The sequence below is a fragment of the Colobus angolensis genome, unplaced genomic scaffold (assembly GCF_000951035.1).
Source record: "Colobus angolensis palliatus isolate OR3802 unplaced genomic scaffold, Cang.pa_1.0 Scaffold224, whole genome shotgun sequence".
NCBI classification, from domain to species: Eukaryota; Metazoa; Chordata; class Mammalia; order Primates; family Cercopithecidae; genus Colobus; species Colobus angolensis.
This window is the reverse complement of record NW_012115422.1, coordinates 4955105-4972311: the sequence shown is the minus strand read 5'-3', so window position 1 is coordinate 4972311 and position 17207 is coordinate 4955105. Positions and strand designations below refer to the sequence as shown.

Sequence of the window (17207 nt, the reverse complement as noted above, 5' to 3'; positions counted from 1 at the left end):
TATAGGTTTCCATGGCTGCATTCTTTTCTGTATAATTTTTATTTTTACAGTTTGATTATTGTAGACATATAAATACTCATAGTAATATCACATTTAAACAGCTTTCCTATTCTATTCTTATTTTTAAATAAGGGGATGCAAAATTAGAACTATATGTTTTACATCATCTTTTGCACATGCACTTTTTAGAAATGAAAAGGATTATGATTGACCTGGATAAATTAATATAATTCTTTGAAGGCTGAAGTAAAACCTGTTTGATACCAATAGCAGTTTCTGAAGTAGCTATGGCTAGAAACTTAAAATAAGCCTAATTAATGAGATGATTGTCTTTATGAAATTGGATGCTATAATATATCTGTGTTTTTGAACACTCAGACATTAAAGCTTGCATGCTTTAAATGATATGTTTTTGTTTAACGTCATCAGCATTCACTTCAGCCAAAGTGATGGAATTCTTTTTTCTCTCCAGCTTTGAAAATCTAATAGATATATATTTTTGGTTTGTGGTTTTAATGTTCCATTGCAGAGCAACATGGGAGACGCTGAAGCAGGCAAGAAGATCTTCATTCAAAAATGTGCTCAGTGCCACACAGTGGAAAAAGGTGAAAAACACAAGACTGGTCCAAATCTCTGGGGCCTCTTTGACTGAAAAACGGGACAAACACCAGCATTTTCTTATACAGAGGCAAACAAAAACTAAGCAGGTAAAACTAAACTAAAAAGTTTTTTAAACTTTTTAAACTAAAAAGGTAAAAACTAGCAGTTATGGGAGAGAACCAGATACTTTGTAGGAAAGAATAAAGCACATGATTTGGCATTGTAACAATTTCCTAATCTGCGGCGTTAAAAATGGACCACTCTTTACATATTACTGAAATATGGATTTATATCGTAAGACCTGCATTTGGATAACTGATCATCCTTTTAATCAGAAGAATTAAGAATCTTGTATGTCATAAGTTTTTGCCTATACAGGGTATTTGATTTTAGGTAGTACATTTATCTTGAAAAAGTATAAGTTAGATTTTAAAAAAATCATATTTTAGTGGTATAATGGCAGTAGTGATTCTATTTGCAGTATTGATTTTAGCAGAGTGGGAGAAATATTATATAGTTTGAAGAGTATATTCAGCATGGATTTTGTTGGTGGAAAGAGGGTAGATAAAATGAGACAGTATCTTAGGGTTAAGGTCGAAGTGGTTGGAAAAGACTACTCTATCTTTGCAAAGCAATTTGTCATTCCTGGATATTATAATCATATGGAGATATATGTGTGTGTGTATATATGTGTATATATATATATAAAATCTCCGAGAATGGAGATTATAATATGATAATCCTGTTAAATATATATATATAATTTTATATATATATAGTTATATATATCAGCTTTTTTGAGAGAGAGAGAGAGAGAGATATATATATATCTCAGCTTTTTTCAAAATAGGGTATAACTCTATTTGAAACTTTTCTTGGGGCCTAGCATATCTTATAGATTGGCATTTCAAGTCACTACTATTTGGAAAGGGTTTTATTTTATTTTTTATTTCTTTTTATTATTTTTACTGAAGTGAAATTTATGTAACATAATTAGCCATTTTAAAGTGCATAATTCCGTAGCATTTAGTGCATTCATAATGCTGTAAAATCACCACCTTTCCCTAGTTTCAAAACTTTTTTTATCACTCCAGAATAACTGTGTCTATTAAGTAATCACTCTGCATTCCCTCTTAACCCTATTCCCTGGCAACCACTAATCTGCATTCTGTCTCTTTGGACTTGCCTATTGGATCATATAAAAGGAATCATAATATGTGACCCTTTGTGTCTGACTTCTTTCACTTAGCATAATGTTTTCAAGGCTCATCTAAATTGTAGCACGTATCAGTACTTCATTCCTTTCCCCCATTGGAAATGTTTAACAACAACAACAACAACAACAAAAGTACAACAAACAACCCAGAATACAACAGGTGGTACTGAGAAACTAAGTCTAATAATTTTTTATGGCAATCAGTACTTCTTGTGATGCTTTTCATTACTTTTTATGGGTAAAGTTCTAGTTATGGCCTCTAGCTACATAATTCCAATCTCTGACTTTGTTATTACATGACCCCTGTGCATCTCTGTCTCTACATGACCATTTTCTCATAAGGACACCAATCATATTGGATTATGGGCTCATCCTACACCAATATGACCTCATCTCAATTAATCACATCTGCAATGACTCTATTTCCAGACAAACTCATATTCTGAGTTACCAGGGGTTAGGACCTCAACATATCTTTATTTGGGGGAGACTCATAATAAAGGACTACTTTTACATACATAATTAGCCAAACCTGGTGGCACACACATGTAATCCCAACACTTTGGGAGGCTGAGGTGGGAGGATTACTTGAGGCCAGGAGTTCAAGACCAGCCTGGGCAATGTAGTAAGACCCTGTCTCTACAAAAAATAAATTAGCTGATGGCTGGGCATGGTGGCTCATGCCTGTAACCCCTACACTTTGGGAGGCCAAGGCAGGTGGATCACCTGAGGTCAGGAGTTCAAGACCAGTTTGGCCAATATGGTGAAACCCCACCTCCTAAAAAAAAAAAAAAATTAGGGCAGGTGTGGTGGTTAACGCCTGTAATCCCAGCACTTTGGAAGGCCGAGGTGGGCAGATCACGAGGTCAGGAGTTCAGACCAGCCTGGCCAACATAGTGAAACCACATCTCTACTAAAAATACAAAAATTAGCCAGGCATAGTGGTGTGCGCTTGCAGTCCCAGCTACTCGGTAGACTGAGGCAGGAGAATCGCTTGAATCCAGGAGGCGGAGGTTGCGATGAGCCGAGATCACGCCACTGCACTCCAGCTGGGGCAACAGAGCAAGACTTTGTCTAAAAAAAAAAAAGAAAAAAATTTAGCCAGATGTGGTGGTATGTTCCTCTAGTCCTAATTACTCAGGAGTCTGAGGCAGGAGGATGCCTTGAGCCAAGGAGGTTAAGGCTGCAGTAACCCATGATCTCACAGCTGCGCTCTGACCTGGGTGACAGAGTGAGACTTTGTCTCAAAAAAAGAAAAAAAAAGAAATTAAGTAAATAAATTTATAAATACATAATTGATAAAGTACTTATACTATAAGTACATTGAATAAAATTTAATATTTGTCAAGTCAATAGTATTTTATCATCTTTTAAAATATCAGCATATTTATTATTAACACAATATCATTGTATTTGGGATGTGCAAAAATGCTGGTGATAGGTACTGGTAGTACTTTGGTCTTTCTCCTGGGTTCCTGGCAAGGAACCTCTAAAACCTTGCAATTTCTAGAGTGACAGGAATATGTTTGTTATTATAGTTGGCCCCTGGGACCAAGACCTGAGTTTATGTTAATACGATGAATCGTGGTGAACTCCCAGATAGTTTCAGGATGGGTGCTGACCAAGCTGGAAGGACTAAGCAGGTGATGACAGAATTAAGGCTTTGAGCTAGATGAGTAAGTCTGACCTCTGGGAACAGAATCGGGGTTGGAGGTTGAATTCAGTCACATGGCCAGTGATTCACACAATCATGCCTGTGTAATGAAGCCCTGATTAAAAACTCTAGACACTTTCAACTGGAACTCTGGTTGAGCTTCCTGGTTGGTGAACACATCCATGTGTTGGGAGAGTGATGAGACCTGATTCCACAAATAAATGACTCGGAAGCTTTTCATTTGGCACCCTTCCAGCTGTCACCCTATGGGTCTCTTCCTCTGACTAGTCCTGATTTGTATCCTTTATAATACAACTGTAATTGCAAGTATAGTTCTTTCCTGAGTTCTGTGAGTTGTTCTAGTGATAAATTATTGATGTTGACGAGGTTGTGGGAACCCCTAAATTTGTAGCCAATTAGTTGGAAGTTTGGGTGGCTTAGGGGCCTCTGAGCTTGCAGCTGGTGTCTGAAGCAAAGGGACTATGGAGTCTGCGCTTACTCTGGGCAGGTAGTATTAAACTTGCATTGCCATTATTGCAGTAGGATTCTCAGTTGATAGGCTATTGAATAGATCAGTTTTTAACTCATCTTCATTGTTAGCATTTATATGACTTTTTAATTTTTAGAGTAGTATTTCTCTGTAGAGTCATTTTATTATTATTATCCTGTTATAAGCACAATTTTTGAACTTCTAATTTGTAGAGCAGTCTTAAGCCAATATTGTTCCTCTAACTGCCAGTAATTTGAGGAATTTATTCCTTAATAGCATTGATTTGAAAAACTATTAAAACTTATAACAAACGTGTCTTTTATTATATAGATTGTTGCCAGTGGTTGAAAGCTGTATAAAGCTTGGTTTTAACGTTATTTAAGAATTAGAAATAAAATTTCTGTAAATCAGATTGTTTAAGTAATATTTGTGACTAAACTGAGGATATAATATTATTATTTATTTGTTCTGCTGATGAAATAAGAATAATAAGTAGCTTACTATGTTAATTGCGCTAGGATTTTAAAATAAGTTGACTTGAAACTAAAGGATTTAAAAAATACATTAGCACAGCTTAGCTAAAAACAGACTTCAAAAACTAAGAAGAACCAGGAAGTCACTGGTTCAGTGTTAATAAAAATTGTGGTGCACTGTCAACTGTATTTTATTTTCGGTGTATGACCTTTCTGTTTCAAATAATTATACTATTTTTATTTTCAGAAGATTACAGAAATTCTCAATTTTAAAGATTCTTCATCCCATATGACTTGTATAGAATATAGTTTTATGAAACTCATGATTATAGCAATAATCTTATATTATGTGGTTTTTAAAATTGTAGCAAAATATATATGAGATAAAATTTACCATTTTAACCATCTTAACTGTAGAATTCTGTGTCATTTTAAGCACATTCACATTGTTTTGCAACCATCACCACCATCCATTTCTAGAACATTTTCATTTTCTCAAATTGAAACTCTGTACCCATTGAATAGCCCCTGGCAACTGGCATTCTACTTTGTGTCTTTGTGAATTTGACTGCCCTAGGTACCTATTATAAGTGGAATCAAATCACACAGTATTGGTCCTTTTGTGAGTGGCTTATATCATTTAGCATAATGTCTTCAAGGTTCATCTATGTTGTAACATGTGTCAAAATTTCTCTTTTTAAAGACTGAATCCTATTCTATTATATGTAGATAGCATTTTGTTTATCTATTTATCCATTGATGGAGACTTGGGTTGCTTCCACCTTTTGACTCTTGTGACTAATGCTGCTATGCACATGGGTGTACAAATATCTGTTGAGTCCCTGTTTTCATTCCTTTGGGTATATACCCAGAAGTGGAATTGCTGAATCCTATGATAATTCTGTGTCTAATTTTTTGAGGAACAACCATATCCTTTTCCACAGTGGTTGCATCATTTTATGTTTCCACAACGCCATTGTGAATTAGAATACACAAGGGTTCTAATTTCTCCAACTTCTCACCAACACTTATTTTCTGTTTTTGTGATAACAGACATCCTAATGGGTTTGAAGTGCTATCTCATGTGGTTTTGGTTTTCATTTCCCTAATAACTGGTGATTTTGAACTATATATATTGTGTTTTTCTTTCTTCTTCTTCTTTTTTTGAAATGGAGTCTCACTCACTCTGTCACCCAGGCTGGAGTACAGTGTTGTGATCTCGGCTCACTACAACATCTGCGTCCCGGATTCAAGCTATTTTCTTGCCCCAGCCTCTGGAGTAGCTGGGATTACAGGCATGCACCACCACGTGTGGCTAATTTTTTTTACTGTTGTATTTTTAGTAGAGACGAGGTTTCACCAAGTTGGCCAGGCTGATCTTGAACTCCTGGCCTCAAGTGATCTGCCCGCCTTGGCTTCCCAAAGTGCTGGGATTACAGGCGTGAGCCACCGTGCCTGGCCATACAGTGCTTTTAAAAACATCAGTAAATGGATAAAATTTTTCTTTTGAGAATAATGTCTTTATAGTGCATTGAAGTGCCACTTGCATTTTTGGGCAGTGATAATTGAAGCAGGTTTTAGAAACAAGTTGTTTGAATTAATTCATGATTTTTCCAGGATTCTGTGCTAATAAATGGTGGAACTAGGATGCAAACTCTGGTTTTCTTGGGCCTTTAAAGAAATTGTATCATGAGATTAGCATATTTAGCTAAACTATCTTATAAGGGATTTAAGTCTTTATCTTTTGCCTATTGTCATGTCAAATCTTGTTAATGGATGCAGTAGGAGCATATTGAATCATAAATGTATTAATAACTTTAAAAATATCTTGAAATGCTTACATTATACAAAAATTCAAATAGTTCAAAAGAAATATTTACCATTATGAGTGGTAAGGAAATTATGTATGTTCACTTTTCCTGACCCTCTCCTATTCCTGTCCCTCTACTGACTACATTTATTTGGCAATATTATTATTTTCGATAACTTTGATAGTCATATTTATACTTTAAATAATATCCTTGTGCCTCTATAATTAGATTGATCTACATTAAGCAACATCTGCTTATCCTCCACTCTGAGGGATGACAAAGTCAAAATATTTATACAACCTCCCATTTTTCATAGTCTCCAACTCTTACCACTAAGGTATGTTGTTATTTCTACTCTGATATGCCATATATCATTTACACCCCATGTAACCATAATTACCACAGTTGTTTTTAATATTTGTTCCACATTTAAATTGTACCAGTGAGTGTTCTCAGATTTTACCATATTATCTTCATTTATCTTTTGGTTGGTGGATGGTTTTTCTATTAGTTATAACAATAAGAAAGTATTACTGGAACTATATTGTCCCAGTTTTTGGATGTTTAAAAACAGCTGGGGATTGTTATTACACTTGAGTGATAATTTGGGCATAAAATTATTGGGAGACATTTTAATTGCTGAGGATTTTATATGCTTTATGTTGAATTATTGTTTGGAGAAATATGAAACCAGCCTGATGGCCTTCCATTATAAGTTACTTGGTTTTTTATTTTATTCTTTTCTCTCTATGTTTCAGTAAAAGTCTTACTGAGAGTTAGCAAATTTGCTAGGCTATATCTAGGCCTTGATTGATCAATTTCAGTATCTCCTGGGACATGTTGTATTCTTCCAGTTGATAGATTCAGTGCTTTTATTTTTGAAAGTTTTCTTGAATTATGTGTTGTAATAGTTTTACTCTATTTCATTTGTTTTTTAAAAGTCTTACTTGGGCCACCAGTTGTACAGATCTTGTATCTCCTTGTCTGAGGATCTTCTGTATCTGTCATTTGACCTTAGGGCTGATAGCTAGAGTGATCATTTAAAACTATTTTTTCCATTTCATTTTTATCAGTATTTTGAAGTCTGATTGTGCTAGCAGTAGCATTGTCCCTTTTTGCTGTCATTTATGTGTTTCTGTTTTATCATTTTCTACTCGCGCCTTTGTAGCTCTATGATATGGTTTGGCTCTGTGTCCCCATCCAAATCTCATCTTGAATTATAATCCCCACAATCCTCACATGTCGAGGGAGGGACCTGGTGGGAGGTGATTGGATCATAGGGGCGGTTTCCCTCATGCTGGTCTTGTGATCGTCATTGATTTCTCATGAGATCTGATGGTTTTATGAGTATTTGGAAGCTCCTCATTCACACTTCTCTCTCCTGCCACCTTGTGAAGAAGGTACCTTGCTTCCCCTTCATCTTTCTCCATGATTGTAAGTTTCCTGAGGCCTCCAAGACATGTGGGACTGTGAGTCAATTAAACCTCTTTCCTTTATAAATTACCTAGTTTTGGGTATTTCCTTATAGCAGTGTGAATTGACTAGTATAGTAAATTGGTACCAGGGGTTTGGGGCACTGCTCTAAAGATACTTAAAAATGTGTAAGAGATGGCCAGGCGCGGTGGCTCATACCTGTAATCCCAGCACTTTGGGAGGCCAAGGCAGGTGGATCACGTAGTCAGGAGATTAAGACCGTCTTGGCTAACACGATGAAACCCTGTCTCTACTAAAAATACAAAAAATTAGTTGAGTGTGGTGGCACACACCTGTAGTCCCAGCTACTTGGGAGGCTGAGGCAGGAGAATTGCGTGAACCCCGGAGCTGGAGGTTGCAATGAGTTGAGATCGCGTCACTACACCACAGCCTAGGTGTCAGAGCGAGACTCTGTCTTAAAAAAAAAAAAAAATGTGTGCAAGAGACTTTGGAATTGGGTAATGGGCAGATAGATGTTGGAACAATTTGGAAGGCTCAGAAGACAGGAAGATGTGGGAAAGTTGGGAGCTTCCTAGAAACTTGTTGAATGATTTTGACCAAAATGCTGACAATGATGTGGATAATGAAGTTCAGACTGAGGTGGTCTCAGATGAAAATGAGGAACTTGTTGGGAACTGTGGTAAAGGTCACTCTTGCTATGCTTTAGCAAAGAGACTGGCAGCATTTTGCCCCTGCCCTAGAGATCTGTGGGACTTCAAACTTGAGAGAGAAATGATTTAGGGTATCTGGTAGAAGACATTTCTAAGCAGCAAAGTGTTCAAGAGGTGACGGAGCATAAAAGTTTGGAAAATTTACAGCCAGAACATGTAGTAGAAAAGAAAAACCTGGGCTGGGTGCGGTGACTCATGCCTATAATCCCAGCATTTTGGGAGGGCGAGATGGGCAGATCATGAAGTCAGGAGATCGAGACCATCCTGGCTAACATGGTGAATCCCCATCTCTACTAAAAATACAAAACAAAAAAACCAAAAAAATTAGCGTGGCGTGGTGGCGGGAGCCTATAGTCCCAGCTACTCTGGAGGCTGAGGCAGGAGAACGGCGTGAACCTGGGAGGTGGAACTTGCAGTGAGCCGAGATTGCACCACTGCACTCCAGCCTGGGTGACAGAATGAGACTCTGTCTCAAAAAAAAAAAAAAAAAAAGAAAGAAAAACCTGTTTTCTGGGGAGAAATTCAAGCTGGCTGCAGAAATTTCTACAAGTAACAAGGAGTTAATTGGCAAGACAATGTTAAGCACCAAGACAATGGGGGAAATATCTCCAGGGCATGTCAGAAACCTTCAAGGCAGCCCCTCCAATTACAGGCCTGAGACCTAGGAAGGAAAAATGATTTTGTGGGCCAGGCCCAGGGCCCCACTGCTGCTCTGTGCTCTGTGCAGCCTTTGGACTTGGTGCCCTGCTTCCCAGCCACTCCAGTTCCAACTATGGCTAAAAAGGGCCAAGGTACAACACAGGCCATTGCTTCAGAGGGTGCAAGCCCCAAGCCTTGAAAGCTTCCATGTGGTGTGGGGCCTGCAGATACACAGAAGTCCAGAATTAAGGTATGGGAACCTCTGCCTAGATTTCACAGGATGTATAGAAACACCTGGATGTCCAGGCAGAAGTCTGCTGTAGGGGCAGAGCCTTCATGGAGAACCTCTGCTAGGGCAGTGTGAAAGGGAAATGTGGGCTTGGAGCCCCCTCACAGAGTCCCCACTGGGGCATTGCCTAATGGAACTATGAGAAGGGGGCCACCATTATCCAGACCCCAGAATGGTAGATCCACCAACAGCTTGCATGTGTGACTGTTTTGCCACAGATACTCAATGCCAGCCTATGAAAGCAGCCAGGAGCAGGGCTGTACCCTGCAAAGCCACAGGAGTGGAGCTGCCCAAGACCATGGGAACTCATCTTTTGCACGACCCAGATGTGAGATATCAAGTCAAAGGAGATCATTTTGGAGCTTTAAGATTTGACTGCCTGGCTGGATTTTGGACTTGCATGGGGCTTGTAGCTCCTTTGTTTTGTCCAATTTCTCCCATTTGGAATGGGTGTATGTACCCATTGCTTGTATCCCCATTATATCTAGGAAGTAAATAACTTACTTTTGATTTTACAGGCTCATAGGAGGAAGGGACTCACTTTATCTCAGATGAGACTTTTGACTATGGACTTTTGAGTTAATGCTGAAATGAGTTGAGACTTTGGGGGACTGTCGAGAAGGCATGATTGGTTTTGCAATGTAAAAATGATGTTAGATTTGGAAGGGGTCAGGGGTGGAATGACATGGTTTGGCTCTGTGTCCCCACCCAAATCTCATCTCGAATTGCAATCCCCATAATCTCCACATGTGGAGGGAGGGACCTGGTGGGAGGTGATTGGATCATGGGGGCAGTTTCCCCCATGCTGTTCTCATGATAGTGAGTTCTCACAATATCTGATGGCTTTATAAGTGTTTGGAAATTCCTCCTTTTCATGCTTCTCTCTCCTGCTGCCTTGTGAAGAAGGTGCTTGCTTCCTCTTCACCTTCTACCATGGTGATAAATCTTGAGGCCTTCTCAGCTATGTGGAATTGTGAGACATATAAACCTCTTTCCTTTATAAATTACTCAGTCTTGGGTATTTCTTTACAGCAGTGTGAAAATAGACTAGAACACTCTACTTTGAGCCCTTAATTCATAATGGCCTTTTTTGAATCCACGGAAATGTGGTTATGATTTTCATCTGCCTGTTTATTAACACATAACTTCTGATGTGTATTTTTCATTTAACATTTCGATTTTGGAAATAGGGGTCTCACTCTGTTACTTAGGCTGGAGTGCAGTGGTGCAATCTCAGCTCATTGCAGCTTTGACATCCTGGACTCAATTGATCATCCTACCTCAGCCTCCCGAGTAGCTGGGACCACAGACGTGCGCCACCATGCCTGGCCATTTTTTTTTTTCTATTTTTTGTAGAGATGGGATTTCACCTGAGCTCAAGAGATCCACCAGCCTCAGCCTCCCTAAAGTGCTGGGATTATAGGTGTGAGCCACCATGCCTGGCCTAACTTTTGTTTTTCATATTCCTTTCTGCTGTGTGTATATATGTGATGTGTGTGTGTGTGTGCGTATACTGTGTGTATTGTGTGTATTTTCAGTACTTTCTTGTGCTGGTTATTTTTGATTATTATCCACCTTCTGATGAAGATAATCTTTTTGGACTAGTTATTTGCCAAAAGAGAATAAGGATGATGGTCTGAGTTTTCTGGTTAGTTTTGACGTCTTCCTTACCCATAGTTACATTAGAGATAACATATGCCTGAGCGTGTATGGGTGTATGTTTTGGTGGGGCTGTTATTTGGCTCTTTACTTCAGGTGGCAAAGCCTGGCAGGCCTGGGGTTATGTTACCTTTACAGTTTCTCTTGTACCCTATAATGTAAGTTAGAGTCCTTCTTTCAAAGAGGACATATTTATGTTTCCTTCATTCATCCTGGCTCCCCTGGTCCTCCATGGTGTCAAACTGAATTTAAGAAGATTTTCATGGCCAGCTGATATGTCCTATTCTTTTTGAGCTAAAAAAGGCTTATGCCTTTGCCTTTCAGAGTGTGTCACCTACTTTGGAGAGATGGTTAGTGAAAAGTGTCATTCCACTCTGGGGTCCAGGTTTCATGTCCTTGGTAGGCTTCTAATTATAACAATTATAATAGGTTCTTCCTCAAAAGTTTCATCAAAAGTGAAGGTAGCATTTCTGTTTTTCTTTCTCCGTGATCGTTTTGACTGGTTTTAGAAAGAAAAAAAGGTACCTTTCTCTATTTTCTTAAAACTGGATTTTTGAAATCGTGGATTTTGATGGCGATCTGGATAGAGGCAGCTTGGTAGGATAGGTAGAAAACACATGGAAACATGAGTTAGTAGTCATAAATTCATGACTCTAGGTAGCTTTGTAGTCTTAGGGCAAGTTTTGGACCATCGTTTACTAATCTGCAAAATTAGAGATTGGATTACGTGATCTCTAAGACCTTTTCTAGAAGGAACTCACTGTGATTCTTGGAGGATGAGGAACTGCTTAAGCATAACATGTCTTTGGTGGTAGTTCACTGGTTTACTGTAGAAGACCCTAAACAGTATGCGACTATTGGATTCCTACAGAGAAGCCAAGGAGTGGAGACGAATTTTAGAAATTTCTTATAGGTCAGAATCTGTAAGTCTCAGTTAAAATAACCTCCCTACTGAGTCCAAGATGAATCTTTTGTTCACATATGTAGGTCAGATCAGAAAGTAAGCCCTACAAATGTAACTACACAAACTTAAAACTTACCTTCACCTTTGTAGGTATTGTATGGGGAGAAGAGACTCTGATGGAATATTTGGAGAACCCAAAGAAATATATCCCTGGGACTGCACGTGGTGGCTCACACCTGTAATCCCAGCACTTTGGAGGCCAAGGCAGGCATATCACCTGAGATTAGGCATTAAAGACCAGCCTGGCTAACATGGTGAAACCCCATCTCTACTAAAAATACAAAAAATTGCTAGGCGTGGTGGTGCGCACCTGTAATCCCAGCTACTTGGGAGGCTGAGGCCGGAGAATGGCTTGAACCTGGGAGGCAGAGGTTGCAGTGAGCCAAGATTGTGCCATTGCACTCCTGCTTGGGGAACAAGAGGAAAACTCCGTCTCAAAAAAGAAAGAAAGAAAGAAAGAAAGAAAGAAATATATCCCTGGAACTAAAAACGATCTTTGCTGGTCTTAAAAAGAAAAGTGAAAGAGAAGATCTTATTAAATATTTGAAACGGGCAACATCTTCACCTCAGAAATACGTTATAAGCCAAAATTTCTAATTTCAAAAATTGCACATTTAAAGAAGTCATATTTGATCTTTTCTGATCAGCCTGTAGTAAGTTTAACATTTTAAAATAAAGGTTGGTATTTTTTATTGTGTGTGATCTACTGATCAGGAGCCCTTCAGAGTCTGAACTCACCTTTGTTGGCTTGTTAAGGATGGGGATAGGTCAGGATGGAGGAGGAGAAGGAAGGAAACTAAAATCTGATGTGGTTCAGTAGTCTCTACGTGCACAAAGTATTTTATAAGCCTAACAACTACTATTGATGATGGTTTCCACATACTTATTTCTCTGTAATTTAAATGTAAATATAGAAGACATTAGCTTTAATTTTCATTAAGTTGTGCTTGGTTACATGTTTGCTTTTTATTATAAATAATACTTAAAGCGACTTTTAAAAAAGTAGGGAAAATAAGGTCACATAATTGATCTTACCTTAGGAATATTTTTGGGAAAAAAGAGCAAATTGTTGACCTTGGCTGACATAAAAGAGAGAAGGAGAAAAGCAAGTCCAATGTTGTTAAATATTTATGTCATGTAACATGTAATCTTCCTGCATTAAGATACTCTGCTAATCCTGAGTAATATGAAGCTAGATTTGCAGGGAAGGATAGCAGGGACACTGAGAGAGGGGGAGAAAAAAATCCCAAAACCTTCATCATAAATGTGGAAAGAGCCCCCACCTTTCAGCAAATGTCAGAGACACATGGTGGGGCAGGTCTACAGCAGGGCCCGGGTGGAAGGGAATAGTGACTTTGTGTAGTGTGAGGCAGCCCCTGAAGCAGCTATGCAGTCCTGCAAGTATTGTATCACCGAAATGATATGACCCAATGCTTGAAGGAGAAGCTGAGTCCGTACCAAAGGGATGGGTAGTGGACTAGGTCTGGAATCATTATGGGTAATGATAAGACATGTGTTACCTCATTTACACTTCACAACAATGCCCCTGTGATGTGGGTTTTACCTTCTGTGTTGACACCTAGAGAGATCTGGCACCAGAACCAAGACTTGGATCTTCCGCTCCAATTCCTTGTGGCTTTTCACCATTATCATAGGGATAATATTTTACCAAGTTAAGATATTAGTGGGCTAGGTGCAGTGGCTCATGCCTGTAATCCCAGTACTTTGGGAGGCCAAGGTGCCCAGATCGCTTGAGCCCAGGAATTGGAGGCCAGCCTGGTCAACATGGTGAAACCCTATCAATACAAAAAATACAAAAATTAGCTGTCCATGGTGGTATGTGCCTGTAGTCCCAGCAACTCGGGAGGCTGTGGCAGGAGAATTGCTTGAGCCTGGGAGGTCAAGGCTGCAGTGATCTGTGATTATGCCATTACACTCAGCTTGAGCAACAGAGTGAGATTCTGTCTCAAAATAAAATAAAATGAAAAAAAATATTAGCATATGCCTCCTGTGAAGATATCCTAACAGAGTTCTTAGAGTGAGGGGAACATATTGACAAACAGTGATTTCCAGACGGTTCCATTAAATCTGCTAAGTGCCCAGCCTTACTCTTAATGTATCTGGTAAGTCGGGGAGAATGCACTCCTCATGGAACCCAGTGTCAGTATTGTGTAGGAAGAGTGCCTGTGGGGGCCCAGGGAGGGTTCAGAAAAAGCTGAGCTTGTTATTCTCTCCCTGAAGGAATTATCTGATAAGGACAGAGACATCTGTAGGGACTCCAAGAGTGTGCTAAGGATGTTACCAGTCTCAGAGCTCAGTTAGGTGTGCAAATATGTAGAATTAGGTGATGTACCTCCTATCCTAATTGGCATGAGGCCAGAGAGCTCTCTGAGAAGGAACTTGAACTCCATCCACATTTATAATTACAGTTTGTATTTCTACAACCCTGACAGATGAACATGGTGGCATTGATAAAAGCCATAGTGCAGGGGGAAGTAAGAGGCCCTCAGGTTTGGAGCTTGAATACTTTTGACTTACGGGAAGTAGAAGAAAGATGGTATGAGGAGAGTTGAGATGAAAAAGGCAGGTGGGACTGGGTACGGTGGCTCAAGCCTGTAATCCCAGCACTTAGGGAGGCCGAAACGGGCGGATCACAAGGTCAGGAGATCGAGACCAGCCTGGCTAACACGGTGAAACCCCATCTCTACTAAAAAAATACAAAAAACTAGCCGGGCGAGGTGGCGGGCGCCTGTAGTCCCAGCTACTCGGGAGGCTGAGGCAGGAGAATGGTGTAAACCCGGGAGGCGGAGCTTGCAGTGAGCTGAGATCCGGCCACTGCACTCTAACGTGGGCGACAGAGCGAGACTCTGTCTCAAAAAAAAAAAAAAAAGAAAAAAAAGAAAAGAAAAAGGCAGGTGGGTAGACATGGAGAAATATTAAGTAAACTTCCATTTAAAAAATTGTAGTTAGAAATAATGTGTTGAATTTGCTTTGAATTTATGTTTACCTTAGAGCAAAATAAATATCTCTTTGCTGATAGCAATGTTTCCTGTCAAGAAATAAAAGTTGGAAGAAAGTTTGCAAATGAATGCAATAATTAAAATACTTTATTGTGATAGGCATTATTATTGAATATATATTATTTCTAAGAGGCTTAAGTCCATTTTACGATGAATTTGCATGAAGGGACTTTTGGGTGTGGTGGGGATTTTATACTGTGCCAGTTTAGCTAAGCTGGAACTGCATCTTCCAAATTATTCTCTATATTGTTCTCAGTTAGGGCTGGTCACAAGAGAAATTTGTTTGAGATTCAAAAGGGGTCAGGCAGAAACTTTGATATTTGGAAGGTCAGTTCAGGGCCCCAGGTACAAATTATACTTGTAACTAATCTCTTGGCTCACCTTTGTGTGATGGGACAACAGCTCTTCCAACTCCTGCTGCATATTCTTTTATAGCTTCTCTGAGTCTTGGGCCAGGACTGTGTGGAGCTTCGAGGGGAAAGGGCCTGGGTTTTTCAGGCCACTCATATCATCCAGATTTGAAATGGGGAGAAACAGACAACACAGGTACCAGTTTACCCTCACAGGCTTGTCATTGCTCTCTCTGTTTGGCTTGCAGCTTTCTTTCCAAGTACTTGCTCTGCTGATCTACAACAACCTGAGGCCCACTGCTAGATGCAGAGCCATTAATAAAGATCCTTTGACCAGACTTGAGTCAGGCTCATCTAAACTGTCTTCTCGACTAGGCCCTGATCTTGGTCTCTGTGTTTGATCCACTTAGTACAGTTTTAGCAAGAATTGTGCTAAACTAGTTTAGCAAAAATCTCCCACCCTTGGTATCTGATAAAATTCCTCACCCCTCAGCTTTTTTATCTAATCCCCTGGCCTGCCTTCAGCAAGTATCCTGTTAAGTCAGTTTGGCCAGAATCGCCTCTTACACCTGGCGTTTCCTCTTAGTGCTTTTTCATCTACAGAGCTTCCACCCCGCTTCTTAGCTATAAACTCCACTTGACCTTGTTGTATTTATAGTTGAGCTCAATCTTTCTCCCTACTGCAAAACTCTCATCGTAGTAGTGTCTTCTTCAGTAACATCCTTCTTCCTGTCTTTAAGTAGTGTTGGAATAATTTTTTTCTGTAACACCAACAACCTCCCATAGTCTTCTTCACTAGTTCTGCTTTGTGGTCTTACTGACTTTCCTCTGATAGTTTAACTGTCCGTTTCTCAACCTTTATCTCCTCAACTGCTCCCCAAATTGTGGAAGGCCTAATTCCTATAATAAATTCCTTATTCACATCAATCATAGTGGTACTGCTTATCTGCTCAAACCCTAACTGATATGGGCACCGTATCTGTGCAACGCCTACTTTGTGAAAGATGAGAACCTCTAAGGAAATTACTCTTTGAGTGCACTTCCATCTAAATTAGGTGTACCCTGACAGAGCAGAGGAAATAATAATTAACTTTTACAACTTTTTACAGTTGTCAAGTTGTTAAAGTCTGAAAATGTCTCCTACACTTGAATTAAATATCCAGTAGGAAAAGGATTCATATTAATCAGAGAAGAGATTTCTATCATGATGAAATCTGAAAAAATAAGTATTTTTGTTTTATAGTACCGTTAATAGGAATCAGGAGACTTTAGTGACCAAGAAATGTTATGGTGATAACATACCAACAAAAATATGTTTAAAAATATGTAGACCATTGGATGATTATATAGGAACATTGATCACTTTTAGCATAGGCAATTCTAATGTATATCTTCATAAGGATCTAAAAAGACAAAGAGTTGTTTCATTTAATTGAAGTGAAAGTGTGAGATTAACTAACTTGGCAATTATTTGTGTGTTACAGAAGGTACAGAGAGAACTCTTCAGAAAGCAGTGGAACATTGTTAGATCCTGTATTCTTCAAAATTTAACTACTGAGTGAAGTACTTCCCAGATGTAAACCTCTAGTCAGTAGGTCTTGTGGGAAACAACATACCATTTCTTTTTCTTTTTCTTTTCTTTTGAGATGGAGTCTCACTCTGTGGCCCAGGCTGGAGTGCGGTGGCGCCATCTTGGCTCACTGCAAGCTCCACCTCCCGGGTTCACGCCATTCTCCTGCCTCAGCCTCCTGCGCAACTGGGACTAGAGGTACCCGTCACCACGCCCGGCTAATTTTTTTGTGTTTTTAGTAGAGACGGGGTTTCACTGTGTTCGCCAGGATGGTCTTGATTTCCTGACCGTGTGATCTGCCCGCCTCAGCCTCCCAAAGTGCTGGGAT

At 39.4% G+C, this 17207-nt stretch overlaps 1 protein-coding gene across 1 annotated transcript in view; it reads left to right on the top strand.

The window, feature by feature from the left end:
• The first annotated feature begins 551 nt into the window (after window positions 1-551).
• PDE11A (phosphodiesterase 11A) overlaps window positions 552-17207 on the top strand; it is a 511038-nt gene continuing 494382 nt past the window's right edge. Inside the window, exon 1 of the mRNA XM_011944040.1 lies at window positions 552-707. The gene's annotated coding sequence lies outside the window, so the exon portion shown is untranslated. The remainder of the gene's footprint in view (window positions 708-17207) is intronic.